Genomic DNA, 23,735 nt, shown 5'->3' with positions numbered 1-23,735 from the left:
TTTTGAAGGCCCATTTTGAAGGCCCAAGCAAGTTTGGAGGAGTTGGGATAGAGTGCAATCCCCTCTCTATGAGAAAAGGGTAAGTTGGGAGAGCTTGGAGCTGGATTGGATCTGGGAGCTGCAATTGCCAGTGTCATGAGGCAGGAACTCAGAGGGGAAAGGGAAAACCATGACTCAGCTTTTTGCCCCAATCAGTTCAGCAACGTGGCCAGATCCTTGGATGAAGAAAGGCATCCAAGGAGGGTTGCAAGGTAATTTGCTGTGAGGGAAAAAATAAAAATAAAAAAAAAGCCTCTCATCCAACTTGCATTCTAAATCTTCAGCAAATTCTCTATGGTTCATTAGCGTTTCTAGAGCCAGAACCCATTTTGGAGGTCTGCATCCTGGCACTGGAATTGGCTTCTGTTTGGCTTTGTCAGACTCTGAACAGGGACAGCTAACATCTGCAGCATCACAGAGGAGAGGAGACGCAGGAACTGGAACTCTAACCTGCTCCTGCCACGTGCTAGTTGGTAAGGCAAGTGGCTTCACGGCTCTGTGTCACCGTTTTAATTTCCTCATCCATAACAGGAAGATAATATCGTAACAGTAACATCAGGGTTGTGAGATATAAGTGTTAACACACATATTCAGGCATAAACTGACACACAGTAGGCACCTAATAGGTGTTGCATCTATTTTAGTTTTGTGTGCTTTTGAATGATGGAATGGTTTGACTCTAGTAATTTATTTCAATATATTTATTCTCTTCTTCAGCACATTTGTTGATTCAACAGACTTACACATAAAAGCAAGAGCTATGTAGCACATAAGTGCTGTATCTGCCTAATGAAGCCAAATCTCTGACTACCATTTAAGTCACTTAAAACCTGATATAGTCGCAAGTTCATTTGCTTATTCAATGAGCCTGTTTTCTGTGCCTAATATCTAGATACTTTGCTAACTATTACAATATCATTAAGTCAGATTATGCTTCTTGGAAATTGCTCTGATGGTTGAATTAAAAGAAAACGTTAAGTGAAATCTGAACTAGAAGTTTCTTGGTTTTGCTAAGTTTAGAAAACTTAATCCAGTAAAACAAATAGTGAGAAAATCATGTTATTAGGAAGGAGAAAAGAAAGACACTAATTCCTGACTACCTTTTCAGGGTTACCTGAAATCTAATCACGAGGAAAAATATTATAACATTTACATTATAAATGTGAGAAAACTGGCTCCTCTGGCTTTAAAATTAGGCGTGCAAGCACCAAGCAAGTTTCACCCATGAAAGGGAACCTCTGAGAATGCTGGACACTCTTATTTCCTTCTTGTTTCTGTTTCTTGCTTCTTGCTCTGGTCACCATTAACCCAGTTTCTCATCCTTTGATATCAGATTCTGTTGTCAGGAGCTCTTCTTCTGGACCTAATAACAGATTTGATTTCTTTGATTCTGACCTTCTTCTCTCATCTTTCTCTTCCTGGGTGCTCTGAGGAGTCATTTCCTTGAAGAAAGCACATCTTTCCCCCTTTTCTGGTATCAGGCCATTTGAATGACCCTATGCCCAAGTCTCTCTGTGCTCCTTTCAAAAAAGGATAGAAAAGACATCTAATATCATTTTTGAAATATGCATCATGCACGAATCCGCACTTATATTTTTAAGACACTCAAAATAATTAATTATTTTAATCATGACAAAATCAATTTCACAGGCTGAAAGGTATCTAAATATATGTATCACGGGGCCTCTTCTGTTTCACCTAGCAACAATAAACTACTTGATGGGAAGTTGCCAATGTGTGTGACCGAAGAATCAAATAAATTTAGATAAATCATTTTATTCCCAGAGGCACATCTAAGAAGGAAGGTTTGTGGAGCTGAAAATGTTGAAAGTTTTATTTTCAATGAACATTCAAACCAAAGGGAAAACTAAAAAGAAAAACAGAAGATACAAAAAAAAAAAAAAAAAAAAAAAAAATCCCAACAGCATAGGATGCCATAACCTTGGAGAAGAAAACACGATAAAAATGTCAGAAGCATTTATTTCACCCTGATGAAGGTGTTGTAATCTGTTTGGTGTCATACTGCTGCATTCCTCTTACCTTTGAAAATTAGACCTACTGGATCTGCGCTTCTGATTTTCAGAATCTAGGACTAGTTTTGCCTTGAGGCAAGAAATATATAGGTAGCACTGGTTTTCTTACCAGTGACCTCATACCAGTGAGGTAGAGCAGAATGCAAAACCCCAGTGAAGATCAAGCAGCAGTGAGAATCACGTGGCAGGCAGGGTGAAGGCGCCTCACTTAATGGACCCTTAACCCAGTGACTGAGTGCTTCAAGAATATGAATCAGAAGAAAGATCCAAGTCAGTGGACATGCCCCACACCACTGTTTTCATTTTTTGTTTTGTTCTTTTTTTTCCTTTTTTTTTTTTTTTTTTTTTTTGAGACAGAGTCTCGCTTTCTTGCCCGGGCTGGAGTGCAGTGGCCAGATCTCAGCTCACTGCAAGCTCCGCCTCCCAGGTTCACGCCATTCTCCTGCCTCAGCCTCCCGAGTAGCTGGGACTACAGGCGCCCGCCACCACCCCCGGCTAATTTTTTTGTATTTTTTAGTAGAGACGGGGTTTCACCGTGTTAGCCAAGATGGTCTTGATCTCCTGACCTCGTGATCCGCCCGTCTCGGCCTCCCAAAGTGCTGGGATTACAGGCTTGCGCCACCGCGCCCGGCCTTCTTTTCTTTTTTTTTGAGACGGAGTCTCGCTCTGTCACCCAGGCTGGAGTGCAGTGGCACTATCTCATCTCACTGCAACCTCCTCCTCCTGGGTTCAAGCGATTCTCATGCTTCAGCCTCCTGAGTAGCTGGGACTACAGGCTCGCACCACCATGTTGGCTAATTTTTGTATTTTTAGTAGAGACGGGGTTTCACCAGGTTGGCTGGGCTGATCTAGAACTCCTGACCTCAGGTGATCCACCTGCCTTGGCCTCCCGATGTGCTGGGATTACAGGCATGAGCCACCCCATCTGGCCCTGCTTTCTTAGTCTTTTACGCAGCCAGTCTCGAATTTCAGTCATCAACTGATTCTACACGGAGTTAGGGATCTACCAAGTAAAAGGAACCTCAGAACACTTGGCTTGCTGCTGTCCATACCACTGAAGAGGCTTGGGTGGAAGCCAGTTCTCCCAGTAGCCATAAAAATATATATATATGATATTCTGAAGTATATTGCTACCATATACTGTTAGCGGGCATTACTGGACTTAGAGCCAGCTTATACAGAGCGTTCCACACCTGGAATCCGGCCTCTTCATAAGACCATAATTGTTGTTCATAAAACCTTAATTCTCACCCATTACCTCAAGCCACTTAACTATATTCCTATTCTGTTATCTGAAGCCTGAGCTCCTATCTCGGAAACTGGCTTACAATGCCAATGCTGCTAGGGATGGTCTTCCAATAACTCAGACTTGTCCTCAGTTCTTTCTCTGTTTTGCCTCTGAGAACAGGTATAAAAAATCCGTAAAACCCAAACTCATGCTATGGCACCTCTGCTTGTTGACTGATACAAATCAGCTGCCTGCCTTTCACACCTGCAAATGGTGGCTGCATTAGAGGACCCTTTCCAGACTCCCATACAGGAAACGTTCCTGGATTCCACCGTCTTCTTCTAGACTCCAGGCAACAGCCTGTCTGATGTCTGCACCTTGCAATCTTCCTGTATCTTAATCCACCACTTCAGATTCAAGATTCAAACCAAGTAGGCTTGTATAAATGTTCTCCTAAGTGTCCAAGTTCTGAAAATCATATTAACAGTCCCTGAATGCCCTAGAAACTAGAATCTTCCCCAAGGTGGATCGTAGTAGTAGTAACTGGAACTCCTCCTTCCCGAAGCCAGCCACAAAACCCAGAAGTATTACTTGAACCTTCCCCCGCGTTTCTACCTAAGAGCTGGCCATAAAGAAATTCTTTGACTTACTTTAATAGTAAGTCATGAGACCCTCATTCCAAAGGGGTCCTGGCCCATGCCCAGGAGGAAGGAATGCTGCTCAGAGAGGCAGAGAAGAATCTGGACAAGCAGGCCCCGCTGGGCTACTCCCGTCCATCTACTGCATTAGATCATCCACACCCCTTTAGTCTAATCACATTTCTACGTGGATGTGGATGTCCTTTCTTCACTGAACCCAAACATACAAATTGACAGTTTTGTCTATATCTTTAGTTCTCTTCATTCCAAAGGCTCTCATGTCACATAAAACTATGATCAAATACATTTGTTATGCTTTTCTCTTGTTAACCTGTTTCTGTTATAGGGGTATCATCTGTGACTCTTCTGGTGACTAGGAAAGGGCTCACCTCCTTTCTGCCCCTGTGGTTCCAAAATAACCGTGATTACAGGATGGTATAGGAGCTAGGGGACCACTTCCTTTGCCACAGTGTTACTAGAACATTGAATGGAAGTAGGTTAAAACCACAAACAAAAACACGTTTTTTTTAAAAGCCTGAACTTATCAAACAGCCTGTCAGTAAACAGAGAGGTCTTTGTCTCACAACCTTTCTGTGTGTTTCTTACCTGACAGCATCCGAAAGAGACGGCCTCTTGCCTGAGAGTGCCGTCAAGGTGGGACTGCGATTCTTACTCCCTTTCCCACTGATTTCTTCTCATGCATTGGCCTTCCTTTGTGTCTGCAGCTCTGATCTTTAGGGCATTGGCTTTGGTGATACAGGAGCTAAAAAAGAAATTATTTAGGCAGATAGTGAGGGTAAGAGAGTCTTCCGTAAGGTTTCCTTTTAATGAAAAGCAGCCCCCAAATCATTTCCTTTCTAACAAATAGCAGCCTGTAAAATTGATCTGCAGACATAGATAAGCAAGCTGGAAGCTTGCATAGGCAAATGCCAGAGCTGTGCCAATAGAAAAGGGATACCTGGAAGCCAGGTATATTCAACATGGAGGTTCCCTCTTCTTTTTTTTTTGGTCGCCACGTGTGCAATAAAAAGGCAGACAACATGACAAGGGCCAGGTAGAAACTCTATCTGCATGATAAAAGATTAGAGGGAGATGGCCAGCCTCTTTCTGTGCTATGTAAATGGCACCTGGTCTGACCAATCTTTTGGGCTTTATGTAAATCACACACCACCTCCTCAAGCTGGTCTATAAAACCCTTGTGCGTTTCACCACGGGGTGTGGATCCCCTCTCTCTGTGTAGTAGAGAGAGCTTTTTGCTTTTCGCTCACCTATTAAACCTCCACACTTAAACTCACTTCTTTTGTGGCCGCATCCTCGATTTCCTTGGCATGAGACAACAAGCCTCAAGTATTTATCCCAGACAATGGCGTGGCTTCATTGGGATGATTGTTTGGAGAGCATTCATTTTGAAGACAAGTAGATATGCCTGTCTCTGCCCCTTGCAAAGTTTGAACAATTTCCCTAACCTTTTAAATATCAGCTTCCTTACAAGTCAAATGAAGCTAAAAATAACGCCGTTGAGATAAGGCATTTTTATTGTTAAAGGGTTTAGCATTGTTCTGATACATACAGGATACCTGATAATTATTAGTTTCTTTTTCAAATTAGAATTGCTGAACAGATGTGCAACCAATTCCTGGAAATTTCTTCAGATCAAAACCTCTTTCAGATTTTCAGACAATAGAGCATCCTTTGACATTAATGGGGGTTTAGGACAACCCCAAAGACAGAATCTGCAATTTCTCGCATTTAATGTGTTTTATGCCACTGTGACTTTGCAACTGCTGTACAACCAAAGAGCTGTTACTCTTGCTTCAGGTGCAGTTTCAACATCAATACCTCTAAAATGCTTCTCATCTGCCCTTTCCTTCCCAGGGGAAGTTGCTCATTTCCTTCCCTATAATTCACACAATATGTATTCTCAAAATATGCTCCATCTGCATTATATACTTTGCATAATATATTTTGTAACACTTATCAAACTCTATTCAATTCTTTTTACATGTCTACATATAGAAGTTGAATTTTATGGCATGCCCACATCTGTAGTATCTAGCTGCACACCTAATAACTGCTCAATAACTATTTGAGTAGATAGATGAGCAAATAAAACATAAAAGAATGATTGAATGATTAGAGAAAATGAGTTTTTCCTTGGTGCACAGCTCTTGCCAGAGTTAGGTGTCTGAGATATAGTTTTTTTTGATAATGATAAATAAAACTAATAATAAATGCCACATAAATCAAAAGCAATAGATATTCAAAACTCCAAATCTTGAATTTATGAACTCTATAGATTTTCTGTACTAAAGTGATTCCTAATGTAAATGGATCTTTCACACTAAATTTGAGAGTTAAAGAGGAATGCTACTATACAGAGAGATTAGATAGATAGATAGATAGATAGATAGATAGATAGATAGATAGATATAACACTATTTAACCTGTTACTTTGACATAAGAAACAACAGTTACAGTTAGCAAATTATTATAATATGAGACCAGACAGCTGATTTCAGTATCTTCATGCCCAACTATGTGTTTTATCAATGCGATTTTTTCTTATTACCGCTGCCTAGTTAGATCTTAATCACTATTCAACTAACGCCATGTCATCTATTATACATTAAGGTGTTTTATTTGTGAGTGATTTTTAATGAACTAATTCAAAGTGCTGGTTGGATATTTTTTGCCCACATATCTTATAGTAAAATTCTTCTGTTGCATGTTTTCCGTAAGTCTTAGGGCTTCAGATAAATTGTGCTTGTATGTTGAAACCTGATGCACTATTAATTAAATGAATAAAGCAAGACACAATTTAAATTTAGCTTTCTAAGCAAACCAAAGTGAAGGCAGCTGTGTCCCATTAGCTTCTGATTTTCTGCAAAATGGAGGGGGAATGGGATATAAAAACAGTGTTGAAAATTGAGCAGCTTGTGGTTATGTTGCTATAGCTACCAGAGGCCTTTTTGATGCTTTATTGGGTTGGCAAAGAAATAGACTGTTTGGAATAGTTTCACTAAACACTCTTGTTCACTGAAATAGTGCTGACATTTGGCCACGAGCCTTCAGTTCCTCCACAGACTTAAAACATGGATGTGAAAGGAAAAAGGAAAAATTCAAATTAGCTCGTGAACACTGGATTCATTTTCCATTAACCAAAGGAGGGAAATCCGTCAGTTTAGGGACAAACACGAGGGTAGACACATTCCAAATCACTTACATGCTACCTCTAGAAAGCTGATCGGGTGCCTCTGAATAAAAACAAACCCAACTGGGAGGCCATTTAGGAAGTGGAAATGGTAATGCTACGCAGAACAGGGAATTGTCGTAAAGGAGCCTTTCTAGAGAAAATCCGTGTGCTAGTTTGGCTCTATAGCTATCTTGAGAAATATGTCCAAGAGGAAATCATCAAAGATAGGGAGAAGGTGTACGTTGCTCCACTCCTCAAAAATAAATGCGAAGGTTAAATGTTTCTTTTCTGAGAATCTCTATAGCAACATATAGAGTTGTTTTAATGACTACTAATTTTTTAAAAATTCTTTTAAGTTCAGGGGTGCCTGTGAAGGTTTGTTACATAGGCAAACGTGTGTCATGGGGGTTGGTTTGACAGATTATTTTATCACCCGGGTATTAAGCCTAGTACCCATTAGTTATTTTTTCTGATCCTCTCCCTCCTCTCAGTCTCCACCCTCCCATAGGCCCTAGTGTGTGTTGTTCCCCTCTATGTGTCTGTGTGTTCTCATCATTTACCTCCCAGTTATGAGAGTGGAGATTCCTCAAAGACCTAAAGAAAGAAATACTATTTGACCCAGCAATCCCATTACTGGGTATATGCCCAAAGGAATATAAATCATTCTATTACAAAGATACATGCATATGTCTGATCGTTGCAGCACTATGCACAATAGCAAAGACAGGGAATCAACCTAACTGCCCACCAATGATAGACTGGATAAAGAAAATGAGGTACATATACATCATGGAATACTACGCAGCCATAAGAAAGAATGAGAACATGTCCTTTGCAGGGACGTGGATGGAGCTGGAGGCCATTATCCTTAGCAAACTAGTGCAGGAACAGAAAACCAAATACCACATGATAACTAATTTTCTAGAAGATTACCTCATGAGCACAGGGAAGTTACACTTATCCTAAGAATACTTGGTAGTATTTTATGTTCTTCTCAAATGGACACCAATAGTTCCTCCAGTCTGCCATTTATTTTTATGAGAGATATGCCTTCCCTATAAAACAGCAACACAGCCAAAGCCTCTAAGAGTTTAGCATAAAGAGGATACTGCAGGCCGGCAGGGGGGCGAGTACTTTGCAGGCTAGCAGGGGGCAAGGACATTGCAGGCTGGCAGGGGGCAAGACCACATGACCCAGAAATCCTTTCCCTTCAGTTTGCTTCCTCTGAGCTTTTCTGATGTGATTGAAATCACAAACCCCACTGGCCCCCAAAACATCTTTCTTTAAGGCCCAGGTTCAAGTATGAACTACTTGACACACTATATCTTTGTAAATATTTGTAAAATAAGATAATTGTGAATTACTCCATTCATGTTTAGGTCACTGTTTTTGTTGTTGTTGTTGTTGTTGTTTTTGTTGTTTTTGAGATGGAGTCTCACTCTGTTGCCCATCCTGGAGAGCAGTGGCGCAGTCTTGGCTCACTGTAACCTCCACCTCCTGGGTTCAAGCGATTCTCCTGCCTCAGCCTCCCGAGTAGCTGGGATTACAGACATGCGCCACCATGCCTATTTTTTTTTTTTTTTTTTTTTTTTTTTGTATTTTTAGTAGAGATAGGGTTTCACCGTGTTGGTCAGGCTGGTCTCGAACTCCTGACATTGTGATCTGCCTGCCTCTGCCTCCCAAAGTGCTGGGATTACAGGCGTAAGCCACCGCACCTGGCCTCGGTCAATTAAGGACAGTTCCCACACGGCAAGCCACCTCTCCTCTGAGAAGCACCCTTCTTTCTAGGATTTTGGCGATTCACCCCATGAATGACTTCACCTTTCCCCTTTGACACAGAAAGTGTGATTTAATTCCACTAAAATAAAGAACATCCTGCCATCATTATGGCATCTGTAGAACAAGCATGTTACCCATAGACAGCAGCAGGCCTTTATCAGCACGCTATTCCCGCTTGTTTGCAACGACAGCAGCAGCTACATGCAACATCAGTACATGGAGCTGCCTCGTTCCCACAGTCCCATTGTCATGACAGAATGACGAATAAAAAGGGGAGTGGAGTTTTTATTTTTTCATGACAGGATAATGGCAAAGCACAGTCAAGTCTGTTTGCCCACTGGAGTTGTGACAACATAGATGCCTTCAATATAACTCTAATGCAAAGTTCAGAAGTTTTAAACCAATTTATTTTCTAACTAAAGATACCATGGTAGGAGGGAGACAAGAAAAATAAAATAAGTGAGGTAAAGAATATCATTACTGGTATTATTCCATAAAAATAAAGTAAGCTATATTGATACTCTGTTACCAATTTTCCAATAGACAAATTATATGTTAGAAAAATTTTTTTCTCCCTAATTCTGTTTCTCTCTCTCTCTCTCTCTTTCTCTTTTCCCACCCTCCTTTTCTAATTAGGAGGAAATAACTTCTGTAAAAGTTCACACCTAACCATAGCAGTTGATTAGTAAACACGGATAGGCATAGATTTTATTTATTGCTAATTTATTTCCTTCCCTTTTTTGCAAGAAAATTTTAAATGAATCTGATACCAAGGAATTATAGCGGCTTGTACATTGAAAGATTCATGATTCAATTAATGCCAGATTATAAGGAAGCAAACTCTGACAACAACAAATTGTCGAAGGTTAACTTTTGTCCACAGACATGCCACTGGCAAATGTTTATTTGAATATATGCATGTGTGTTATCATAATGTGCATTGCTTACTTAACAAGTAATCTTTAAGAAATGTTGCAAGGGCGATTTAGAAATAAAATGTGGGCCCTTCTTCCACAGAGAGGTTATAATTGTCCTGTTGGTATGTAAGTTTTCAACAGCAGAGTTTCTGCTCTGGCAGCCCGATATTTATATGTGAACTACGTTACATTATCAGATCACTAGAGCATTTGACTGACCCTAAAATTACAACATGCAAAAATGCAGACGTGAAGATTTAGGGTTAACAATTTCAGTGATTCTTGAACAATAGCTGAAGTAATCACAGTACCAGAAAGGTCCACATTTTTTGCTTCAGAATAGCAATTAAGCAAGCACTGCTCTTTAACTAAGATGAATAAATAAGGCTAGACAATGTATTGGTTTTGTTTGTGGGGGGGGTGTGTGTGTGTGTGTGTGTGTCTGTGTGTGTGTGTGTGTGCGCGCCAGTGTGTTTGTGGTGGTGTTTGCTGAATTCTAGAGGGAGTGCTAGATGATAGAAACAAAGGACGTTAATGTTTCCCTAAAGAATTTCCTTTCCATATGTTTCAGACTAATACAAAAAAGAACAATTCTACAGGTCTTAGATCCACTGATTGGACATATATGGAGAGCTTGTGTGTATTCTTGATGTCATTCACTTTGCTCTATTAAAAAATATGACCCATGTACTTTAAATTGCCGGCCATATGAAATATCCTTAAAAAGACTTAATGGTGCTGTACTATTTGTTTTCAAAACGGGTGCAAGAGGGTGGGCAGAGTAGGTCAAAAGTCAGATATCAGTTTTGCTTCCACTGTTGACCAGCTCTGGGATCTTGAATAAGTCATTTTAACTCCCTGAAACACAGTGTCCTTAATTATGAATGTAGAAAAACATATATTGCTCTTCTCTCTCTGTCTATATATATGTACATATACACAAATATATACACGTATATACATATATGCATGTATATATACATATACATGTGTCACCAAATATATATGTACACATATATATGTGTCACCAAATATATATACGTGTGTGTGTGTGTGTGTGTGTGTGTGTGTGTGTGTGTGTGTATCCAGAGTCATAGGACAGGCTGTGCACCATGTCAATAAAATCCCCCCATTCAGCCTCATAATCTGCCTTTCCTTGGTCCAAGGAAAATATATGAAAATATGAAGAGATCTCCCAGTGAATTCGCGACTTTCATGGAAATCCACATTCAGTTGTGTTCTTTATGTTTCTGATATCTATCTATACCTATATCTATATCTATATCTGTATCTATAGTTATATATCCTGCACAGGAAATGCAAACCACTAGACAACAATAAGTTATTTTTCTCTTTATTCATTGAGTTAAATCAAAAGTGCTTTTCCACAGCCCTATTCAGGCGGGCTGTTGTCTTACTGTCACCAAGGCATGTTTGGATCGTTTCACTCATCTCCGCGCATACCAGTCCATTTGCTGAAATTCATCACTTTATTTTTTCATCAAGTGTTTCTTGAACACCCACTAATTGTACAGCTCAGTGGAGAATAAAATAGGAGAGTGAAGCCTGGTACCTCTCCTAGGTAATTTATGTGAGCATTCTTCATAAGCCTTCTATAGAGAGGTATCATATTTATTGCTGCTATCATTCTCTTGGGAGACAATACATGCTTCGAAAAAAAATAAGCACAGTAGGAGATAATGAAGAAGGTTCTGGTAGTTTCACAGAAGTGTTCTAGAGCCATGCTGTCCAATAGGGCAGCAATTAGCTACAGTAGCTATGAAGCATCTGACCCACAGCTCATCCAAATTGAGATGCACTAGAAGTGAAAAATGAACAGCAGGCTTGAATGACATATTAAAAAGCATATACATATCTATATTTACATTGTGTGTTAATATGACAAGCTTTGATTATATTGGGTTAAATCAAACACGTTAATATTCATGTTACCTTTTTATTTTAAAAATGCAGCTACTAGAAAATTTTAAATCCCCTATGTAGCTCACATTATATTTCCACTGAATACTGCTGTTAGAAATGCTCCTGAAAGCACAGGCGCTTTTGAATAAGCAAAAAAATATAAAAAAAAAAAGGGGGGGAGAAAATTTTTAAAAAATTAAAGAAAAGGTGATAAAATGAGGGGATGAGTGGTGTATTTATCTCATGCTTCTGGTCTTCCCTCTCAAATTTTAGGCTGACAGTGAAAAAAATAATCCAAATCGATGCTGTTTAGAAACTAGTACTGATTTGAAAACTCTAACATTCTTTCATCCTGCATTTTTGCTATTGATTACACGCCCCCCAAAAAACAAGTAACACTAAGAAAAAGAATTGTGGGATAAAAGATAGGTTTGCAAAAATAATTCTTGGAGTTCCTATTTGTAATTAGGTGTCCCTGTTGGATATGATGCAACTTGTGGCCTGTCTGTGTCAGAGACACATGACACAAGAACTAGAGGAAAAGACATGATGTCTGTACACTTAGCCAGAGTTTACAATGATAGACATTTCTGGATTCCCTTAAAAGTAGATGGCAAGACACAATTAAGTTTATTAGTAAAGTGATCCCAGAAAAAAAAAATTGATAGAGTAATAAAGTGAGATTGAAAAGCAGGACAATAAAGTTACCAAGCAGGGCCAGGCACGGTGGCTCATGCCTGTAATCCAAGCCCTTTGGGAGGCCGAGGTGGGTGGATCACCTGAGGTCGAGAGTTCGAGACCAGCCTGACCAACATGGTGAAATCCTGTCTCTACTAAAAATACAAAATTAACTGGGCGTGGTGACGCATACCTGTAATCCCAGCTACCCGGGAGGCTGAGACAGGAGAATCACTTGATCCCAGGAGGCAGAGTTTGTGGTGAGCAGAGATCCTGCCATTGCACTTCAGCCTGGATGACAAGAGTGAAACTCTGTCTCAAAAAATCAAAAAACAAAGACCAAAAGTTACCAAGTAGGCCAGGTGTGGTGGCTCACACCTCCTGGAATCCTAGCACTTTGTGAGGCTAAGGTGGGAGAATCACTTGAGGCCAGAAGTTCGAGACCAGCCTGGGCAACATGGCAAGATCCCATCTCTAATTTTTTTTTTTTTTTTTTAAATTAACCAGGCATGATGGTGCACATCTGTGGTCCCCAGCTACTGGGGAGGTGGAGGTGGCGATTGCTTGAGCCCAAGAGTTTAAGGTTGCAGTGAGCTGTGATTTCACTATTGCTCTCCAGCCTAGGTGACAAAGGGAGACCCTGCCTCTAAAAAGATAATAACAATAATAAAAATAAAAATATATATAAAGTTACCAAGCAATTTACCATTACAGACAACTGGAGTTTATTCCCACTGCAGAATTCTTGGTCATATGCAGTATATGGGCTTCAGAATTGACTCATATAAGGCATGAAGGACTGGAGTGCTATCATCTATCAAACCTGTCATCACCCAGAGGGATGATAAGTCCCTGGAACTTCCAGAATGCTCAATACACACTCAGAGCAGGCTCCTGAAGCCTGAGAGAACTTTCAGGCAAAGCATCACAGGGGCTGGCAGTTGGAAGTTTGGCTGGACTGACCAGACATGGTGTGTCTCCAGGGGATATGGATAAAGCACTGATAATGTCTGCTATCGTTCGTACTGCCACTGATGCCAGTACATGTAGGTTAATTGCAGAGCTGTTAGTAATTGCAAATACAGTCATTTGTTGCTTAACATCGGGACATAGTCTGAGAAATGCATTGTTAGATGATTTCATCATTTGGCAAACATCACAGTTTCCTTACACAAATCTAGATAGCAGAGCCTATTACACACCTAGGCTACATGATAGAGCCTATAGTTCCAGACTACAAACCTTTACAGCATGACTGTATTGAATACTGCAGGCATTGTAATGGAACGATAAGTATTGGTATACCTGTACATATCTAAACATAGAAAAAGTGCAGAAAAATATAGTGTTATAATTTTACTCATACTTTATTGATTGAAACATCATTATGTTGTGCATAAGTGTATTTTACAATTGTTCACGTGCAACAAAAAACTAAAAAATATATATATTTTACATATATATAATATGTATATATGATGGAAGACGATGCAGTTATTAACCTAGTGATATATCTTTACATTTCCTGACATAGAAAAATATTTCATAGTGAATAAGAAAATTGGATTGCTCTGAATGTCCAAACCATGTATTTGAGAATGATGACCTAGTTATTTAATATTTCACATATATTTATCTTGACCACTCTACAAGCTTATAAGCTTATGATAAAAGAAAATTTTCTTGTTTTTATTGCTTTCTATGCACGTTATAACCTTCATTCTAAACTGTTGTTCCATGAGAAATCCATAAAGAGTGAATTCATACAAATGTGTGTGAATATTGCAGCCAAAGCACACACACACACTTTCACATACGTTGGTCACACATGGATAGACACATATTCTCTTTAGACAATCTGAAGAATCTTTTTTCTTCCCCTAAGTTTTGCTGAGGAAAAGCTTTTATTTTTCCTCTCATAGAATTGTTCTTGGGAACCTGATTTTTTTTCCAAAATAAAAAAGTGAGAAATTATAACTTAATCCAAAAGAGAGATGTGGCCGAATCAAAACAATAACACGATTCTTACTCAACTCTGCCACAGGTTTGGTGTGCCATCAGAGGGGTGGGGGAAACAAAGATTACACATTCTTTTGTGTTAAGTTTTAAGAAAAATATAGTAACTGAATGAATAAAAAGGAAGCAATAAAATCTTCAAACAAGGAGCAAATCTGAATAAGTCCTTGGAGAGAAACAGAAAATAGGCTGTCAAGAGAAGGAAAGAGAATAAAGGAAGAAAGAAATCCCAGAACCCAGCATATGGTATTGAGTTGGAGATGTTATAATTTAAAAATAAGTTACAGTTTAGAATAACTTCTGAAAAGAGTGACAAGAGGAGCCCAGTGAACACTTTTACTGCCCACCCAAAAAGCTCCCAGAATGCACAGTTGCTACTTCATGGCACATCCGTGCATTTTAAACACACACATACACACACACACACACTCCCTAAATCTTCTATAAATTCCCTATATATCCATGATATCATGGTTTGAAACTTTACCCTAACAAACCATTGTTCTATAACTGCTCTGAAATCAACTGTCTCTGTTTTATAAGGCTTGGAGATGGATCCAGATAGCCAGGTTTTGCAACAGTACATGAAGTTCAAGAGAAGTCAGTAGTGTTTTCATGACAATAAATAACTTTCTACATTTTTAAGGTCTTTAAGAAATCTGGATATTATTGAAAGATAAGTAATATAACATTTTAGAGATAAAAGATACCTTGAAATCTCCCCTGCTCTCTCATTCATTTCTTTGACTGGGGAGACAAAATAATTTTCTCAAGATCTCATAGACAGCCATGGATAGATGACATGGAGCAAGAACTTTGTTTTCATGTCTCACAGATCTGGTTTATTTTCACTCTATCCTATATCACAACATCAAGTGGACTGATATTTTGGATATAATCAAGAAGCTTTTATTGTATAACTTATAAGTATCCAATGCTAAGAGCTATGGAGGCATATGAGAATATTAACACATGACTCAAATAGCCCTCAGAATTGAGATACCAAAAGAATTGATGGTGGAAGAGAATGTAATCATAATAATCAAAGCTGGATAGGAGTTTAAACCATAAGAGTGCTTAGTTCTTCCAAAATTACCATAATATATTTCATTGTAGTTTTTTGAAAAACTATAAGCTTAGATTTTTGGTAGGCTAGGCTATATCTTCAGGGATAGAATGAAAACAATTAATAATGAATATTATTTGCTATGAGAAATAAATTCTTCAGTGATTTATACATATCTCCCCACCTTTTTGAAGGTTACAAACAGAGAAATTCTGTCATAATTTGTCTTACAATTAAGCAACATTTTTTAAAAATTTGTTTGGGTTTTGTTGGTTTGTTTTGAGACAGGGTCTCTCTGTGTCTCCCTGGCTGGAGTGCAGTGGTGCAATCAGGGCTCAGTGCAGCCTTGAACTCTTGGACTCAAGCGATCCTCCTGCCTTGGCTTCCCAAATTGCTAGGATTCCAGGTGTGAGCCACTGCACCCAGCCAATACAGCAACTTCAAATAGAATTGTCCATTGGTTGCCGATGTTTCCCATGGACTCTCCTCGGTGATTTCATTGACTTCATGCTAATGCAACATCTCATTTTAAACTGTTGATTTTTTTTGTTTGTTTCGGATCTTACTTAGAGTGACATGTGCATTTTACACACAATTTGATTTGTTTTTGTTGTTGATGTGAATATCATCATCACTATTAGTCTCCCTAAGTAGAAAGACAAAAAAACAGTTTCATACAGGGAATAGCAAACCCCAATCAAATTTCATATTTGAAACATTAGAAAATAAGTATAATCTCTGGACACTTACAGTCACATCTTCCTCAGTCTAGCATCATGTACTACATGGATTCCAAAGAGGACCTCAGTGGTTTATCTATTTTGGTGAAACTTTGTGCCCCAAGCAGAAGATTGATTGACAGTAAAATGTCAATTCAATTCAGACAAATGGTGCCTGGTGTGCTCCTATTGATCTTTTGATTGTTTTTTCATAACTTGAAGGATGGGTCTTGTCAAATTTCAGGGAGCCCCATTGTTTTCAGTGGAGACAGAATTTCTAGAATGAGAACTCTGCAAACACTTATCAGATTCCTTCCTTGCTGACAGGACTGATCATGTTTCTCTTAACTCACTGGCATCAAGCTAATAAAAAAGAAATCATAGTATACTATTGATATCAAAGAAAAACACAAGACTTCCAAAAGGTCCCCATGTAATTCAATGATTTAAGAAAATAACATGGTAAATGACAGATTATTTTCTGATACCAAGGAATATATATGTATTATAGAGGAGAAGCTCATTCTCAAGGGAAAAAACAAGCTAATAAATATGTTTCTGAAATATTTAGAGCTTTAATTTTGTAACCTAATGTACATTATCTTATTTGATGTTTAATGTAACCATACTTACCTTAATTCACTTATTGAAAGTCTATAATGAATTGCAGTAAATCACCTTATATCCTAAGAGGCAGTTAATAAAATAAAATTAAACAAATATTTAAATTAATATTACATGAAAGACAGATTTAGCCATCACAGAAGAAAGAAAGAGGAAAGCCGTATTTTTTATGAGACATGAAATAGAAACAAAAATAATGTAAAGCAGAATATGCTACCTACCACATAATAGATACAAATAAAGTGAAAACTCAGTGGAGAAATAGTTTATTTTCATCATTGAATATCAAACAAATATCAGAATAGTCTAAGTATAGTTGGATATTAAGAATGAGTGGGATTTCTGGAAGCAGCTGTGTTGGACAATGACTATTGTAAGGGATGTCCTTTTCTTTGTCCTATCTCAGAGAAAAAAGCCCAGCAAGAATGTGTAAGGATAGAGGCTGGCAAGGGTTTAGAGGGTGTCCCACAGTTCTTTAAACTGTTGCACTTATGTTTGTGGATGTATATCATTATCATTTGTGCATATACAAGACAAAGTCAGTTCTCTTAGTTGTGTCCAATACCATTCCCTTCCCCATGTAGTTTGTTCTGCCAAATTCCTACTGATTGTTCCTATTTCAGCATGTATATTTTGTCCCTGTGATTCATTTAGATAGACTTGACTTTTCCCTTCTCTACATTCCTGTATATTTTTATATAACTTAATATTCTCTTATAATTACGTGTTTGTATATGTATGTCTCTCTTGGTACTCTTAGGATCTAATTAATAGCATGAAACATTGTAAATTTTTAGTGAGTCTTTTCATTTTTCTTAACTGCATAAAAAAAAATGAATGAATAGAGAGAGATTTTTAACCTCTTCTCATTATTTTGGGTTTTTGCTTATACTGGTATAATATTCTATAATGATGGTTTATGAGGGTAAAACAGCTCTCTTTACAAGGAACATGACCATGGCTATATGTATACATTTTATCTAAGGGTTATATTCTAGGCTATGTTCTTCCTGAAGCATTTTCAGCAACATAGTTTTGTAGGATAAAAATAGGAAGGTTGGGAAGATTGTATAAAGCCACATGAATTGTTTAAAGTTATTGAAGAATTCACAAAGAGACAACTTGAACATTTCCTTTTATTGCTGAGTGTATAGAAGTGGCTATTCTGCCTCTAATATCAGTTTTGTATGGATTGAAGGCAGTACTTTATAGGTTGGTAAGACTACCTTATAAAACTCTCACGGTGTTTGATAAAAACATCACTTCAATCATTTTCCACTCCAGAACATAAATGTCTCTTTAAATGCAACAGTCTGTTATAAAACTTTGAAACTCATTCAGCTTCCACAGATTTACATTCCTAATACATAAAATAGAAATAACTCTAAGTAGGCACCTTTATCTATGCCATCAGACACTTGTGGTAAATGCCTTAAAGAAAATGAACTAAAGTAGCATTATAAACTTTAATCACAGATGTTTCTTCAAAAATTAATAATCTATGGAAATGTTTATAGCACCCAGATAGCAATTACTTGTGAACATTGATATATGCTAAGTAGTACGCTGCTAGGAAACAAAGCAATTTGGAAATAAAAGAAGAATGAAACAAGATTTAATGAAAAATTATCTTAAAATATACAGTAAGTTTTGTATATGGCTAAGATTTGGGAATTTTAGTACTGTAATGATGATACCATACTATTATAAACTACAGAAATAATTATTGTACTATGCTTCAGGCATACCCTTCATATTGTAATAATATCAAAATGGTCCTTAAGTTTAACAACAAACATGGTTAATCTAATGATTAAATAATCTACTTCACTTTTTAAATTTTATAAGGAATATAGGAATGCTTATATTATAAAATACCAATGCATATAATACACAACTTGGAAATTCCTTATTTATAACCATCCAGGCCATTTTTACCCAATCCCAACGGTCATCTCAGGAATTGTGGACCTTCTTTCAGAAAGGCAGTTAAATATATACATACATATATTTATATATCTAAATATATGTTAGCTATGTATAGTGGTTTATATAGCATTATGTGTTAATGTACAGTAATATTTTTACTGTTATATTAATGTACAGTAATATTTTTACTTAAAAATATGTGTTGGGTAAAAAAATACAAATAAATGTATGCCCCGTTGTAATATTTTAAGTGACATCTGTAATTTCACAGGTAGGCTGCACCACAACCATTTAAAACCAGCCCTCTATTCATGAACATTTAAATTGAATCCAGTATTTGCTTATAAAAAATAATGCCAGACACATATACACCATGGAATACTATGGAGCCATAAAAAAGGATGAGTTCGTGTCCTTTGTAGGGACATGGGTGCAGCTGGAAACCATCATTCTCAGCAAACTATTGCAAGAACAGAAAACCAAATACCGCATGTTCTCACTCATAGGTGGAAGTTGAACAATGAGATCACTTCGACACAGGAGGGGGATCATCACATACCGGGTCCTATTGTGGGGAGGGGGGAGGGGGAGGGATAGCATTAGGAGTTATACCTGATGTAAATGACGAGTTGATGGGTGCAGCACACCAACATGGCACATGTATACATATGTAACAAACCCTGCACGTTGTGCACATGTACCCTAGAACTTAAAGTATAATAAAAAAAAAAATAATAATAATAAAAAAAATGCCAGAATTCCTCTTCTAGTCATGATAGAATAATAGAGGCCAATTTTTGCCCCTCGCATTAGAAAACTAGAAACCCCAAGCAACTATATAAAACAACCTTTTCAGACGTTGAAAAATAGGACAGATTTATTATCCCTAAAAAAGGGAACCAAATAAGGAGAGTCATAAAATCACCCTTCTGCTGGAGGCACATTATGAACAACAGTACAAGGATGGACAGTCCCATGTAAGGCACAGTACAAGGATGGACAGTCCCATGCATTGAGGACACAGAAATTGGAATTCACGAATGCTGAAGTGACAGAAGTGTACAAGGTGAAATTCTGTAGAGGAGAGATCATGCAGAAAAGAAACTCATAAATCTACTAGGTGCTTCCATAAGTATAAAGAATATTAAAAATGCACAGATCCATGATGTTTAAAAAAGAATTCCATGAGGTTGAAGAAAGAACTTCGGAGAGTCCCCTAGAGCTAACTCAAAACTATGACTCATTAGTTTTCTCACCAGCAATACTGAAGTGCTCTTTTTGTTCACTCAAAGCATTCAATAGAAAGCCCACAAAGAATAATTTCTTAGTAATAAGGCAGAGCTATCCCTAGAGTAAAGACCACAGTAGATCAGCAAAAATAAGCATAAAAGGCAAGTTTTAGATTGATTTAACAGGGCTCCAAGTTATTTAAGAACCCATCAAAACAAAGGAAAACATTCTATAAGGCTGACAATAATATTCAAAGACCACATAGCATAAAATTACAATGTCCAACATCCAATAAAAAAATTACTAGACATGACAAAAGGTGGGGAAAAATATGATCTAGAATCATGAGAAAAAATCACTAAATGGAAACACAATCCCTTGAAACAGAAGTGGTAGAATTTGCATGAAAAAATGTTAAAACAGGTATTATGTTCAGTTATTTGGAGGAAATGTGAAGAAAGAAATGCATGATATGAAAAAATTTAAAAATTCTCAAGATGGAAAACACAATGTCTGAACTGAAAAGGTCACTGGATAAGGTTAATATAAGACAAGATAATTCAGAAGGAAGATTAGTGAACCTGAAGAACACCAACAGAAACTATTGAAAGTGAAGCAACAGGTGCTGGAGAGGATGTGGAGAAATAGGAACACTTTTACACTGTTGGTGGGACTGTAAACTAGTTCAACCATTGTGGAAGACAGTGTGGCGATCCCTGAAAGATCCAGAACTAGAAATACCATTTGACCCAGCCATCCCATTACTGGGTATATACCCAGAGGATTATAAATCATGCTGCTATAAAGACACATGCACAAGTATGTTTATTATGGCACTAGTCACAATAGCAAAGTTTGGAACCAACCCAAATGTCCATCAATGACAGACGAGATTAAGAAAATGTAGCACATATACACCGTGGAATACTATGCAGCCATAAAAAAGGATGAGTTCATGTCCTTTGTAGGGATATGGATGCAGCTGGAAACCATCATTCTCAGCAAACTATTGCAAGAACGGAAAACCAAATACCACATGTACTCACTCATAGGTGGGAACTGAACAATGAGATCACTTGGACACAGGAAGGGGAACATCACACACCAGGGCCTGTTGTGGGATGGGGGGAAGCGGGGAGGGATAGCATTAGGAGATATACCTAATGTAAATGACGAGTTAATGGGTGCAGCATACCAACATGGCACATGTATACATATGTAACAAACCTGCACAGTGTACACATGTACCCTAGGACACAAAGTATAATAGTAATAATAATAATAAAAAAGAAAATGAACCATGGCAGGGGAAAAACCTGAAAAAAAAAAAAAAGAGAGAACCTCAATAAAGTATCAGGTTGTTGTATACATGTGTAATTGAAGTACCAGAAAAGAGAAAAAGGATGTGTAAGAGGGGAAAAATGAATTTGAAAAATTAATGAGTACAAATGTACCAAATTTGATAAAAAATAATATTAGCTCACCAATATAAGAAGTTCAACAAACTCCTGGCATAATAAACACTTATGCACACACAGACACAACACAGATACACCACCACAACAGAAAACAAACAGAAGCACCCACAGAAAAGCAAAGCAAATACACACACACACACCAAGATAAATTCTAAACTGTGACTAAGAGAATTTCCTAAAAACAGCCTAAAGGAAAACTCTCATTATATTACAGAACATATAAGGTAAATCAAAGACATTTTGATAGGAACAATGAAAGCCAGCACAATGGAACTAAATCTTTAAAGGGCAAGAATTCTTTAAAAAGGTAACTTGAAAATGTTAGTGCAGTGAAAATATATTTAAAAATTGAAGACTAAATAAAGGCAACATGTTTATCAACAAAAGTTGACATAATTTGTGTTCAACACTAATGTATTATAAGAAACTAAAAAGGAATTTGTTGAAAGTAGAGGAAACTGGTGGTAGGTGGAAAATTAGAACTTCAAAAAGGATGATGGATACCAGAAATGTGATTTAAATTTTTCTTTAAAAAGTAAGCATTCCAATGCAAAACACCAAAAATAAATAATGAACTTAAAATAGACATACAAATAAAATAAATGACAAAAATAGCATAGAAGATTGGGGGAAGAAAATGAAGAAAAGAGTTGTAGATATTTATATTACATGTGAAAAATTATAAATTGAAAGCAGGCTGTAATATGTAAAAATGCATACTGTATGTCTGAGAGCATCCCATAAAAGAATAAAACTTAGATGTATAGCTAATAAGCCAATAGTGGTTGTAAAATAGAATAGCAAAATTACTCAATCCCTAAGAAGGCAGGAAAAGGCGAAAAAAATAAAGAACAGATGGAATGAAGGGAATATAATTAGCAAGATGGTAGACATAAGCCAAATCATTTTGATAATTGGTTTGAATAGAAATTGTCTAACATCCCAAGTAAAAGACAGAAATTAACCATCAGGATAATAAAGCAAGACCAAATTCTACATCTCCTAGGGGGAAAAAAACAGATATAAAGATAAAATAGATTAAAGGAAAAAAGGATTGCAACAGATATATCATGTAAACATTAAGTTATCAAGCACTAACATCAAAAAGAAAACTGCAGGACAAGGAATATTACAAGGACTAAAGAAAGACATTTGAAAATTGTGTTTCCATGTATCAAGAAGACGTCCCAGTTCTACTTGTAAGTATACCCAATAACAGAACTTCAAAATGTATAAAGCAAACCCGATAGGAGAAATTTTTGAAAACCCTGCAATTTTATCGGTATGTTTCAACACTTCTTTCTCAGTAACTGGTAGAATAAGGAGAGTACAGACCAGTAACAGCATCCTGGTGGAGACGGAGTGCCACTCAGGAGAACCTGTGTGCAAAACATTGACTGATGCTCGCCAGCCGCTGCTCCTGCAGGTCCACTGTTGGATTAGCGTCATGGCCACACTTCTCCCAGCGTGCCGATAGTAAATGACTCACATAATCAGCGTAGGTTGTTCTTGCCCAGCGGAGGAATTCTCTAATTGGCAAGCACTTTTCAATAATTATCCATTAGCTTGGACTAAGCTTTCTCAGAACGGTGCAGTGATCTGAGGCTCACTCCACCCAATCTCCCTTCTTTATTTTTTTTTTCTCTCTTTATTCTGAGAGCTGTATTGTCCTCTGAAAGCTCTCCTCATCTTCTTCTGCCCCTCCCACTTTATCTTTTATATGTACTTTCCCCAGTAAATATTCAATTAATTCTTTCTTCACAAACAATTCTCAGAAGATGCAGAACGACACAGAAATACAAGAATTCAACGTTAACTATTTTAGCCTTATTGACAACTATGAGAAACTAACCAACAACAGAATTTTCAAATGCATATAAATTGTGGTGTTAAACGTTATTTTAACTTATCTCAAAGGAGTCTTGCTCCGTTGCCCAGACTGGAGTGCAGTGGTGCCATCTGGGGTCACTACAGTCTCCACCTCCTGGGTTCAAGCGATCCTCCTGCCTCAGCCTCCCAAGTAGCTGGGATTACAGGTGTGTGCCACCACACCTGGCTAATTTTTGTATTTTTAGTAGAGACTGGGTTTCCCCATGTTGGTCAGGCTGGTCTCAATCTCCTGACCTCAAGTGATCCACCTGCCTTGGCTTCCCAAATTGCTGGGATTACAGGCATGAGCCACTGCACCTGGCCCCAGAGTATTTTCTAATATTTCTTGTAATTTCTTCTTTGACACCTTGGCTAT

At 37.7% G+C, this 23,735-nt stretch overlaps 2 long non-coding RNA genes across 6 annotated transcripts in view; one reads left to right on the top strand and one right to left on the bottom strand.

The window, feature by feature from the left end:
• Positions 1–23,735, top strand: part of LOC102138819 (uncharacterized) — a 996,710-nt gene that overhangs the window by 371,833 nt on the left and 601,142 nt on the right. The gene's annotated exons all lie outside the window — the stretch shown is intronic.
• Positions 721–22,945, bottom strand: LOC135965011 (uncharacterized). Its single transcript, XR_010577828.1, has 3 exons — positions 22,826–22,945; positions 4,545–4,701; positions 721–1,559 (listed from the first exon to the last, which is right to left on the bottom strand). It is a non-coding gene; the product is annotated as an uncharacterized lncRNA (long non-coding RNA).

Source organism: Macaca fascicularis, chromosome 9 (assembly GCF_037993035.2).
Source record: "Macaca fascicularis isolate 582-1 chromosome 9, T2T-MFA8v1.1".
Taxonomy (NCBI): Eukaryota; Metazoa; Chordata; class Mammalia; order Primates; family Cercopithecidae; genus Macaca; species Macaca fascicularis.
This window is presented reverse-complemented; position numbering and strand designations above follow the sequence as displayed.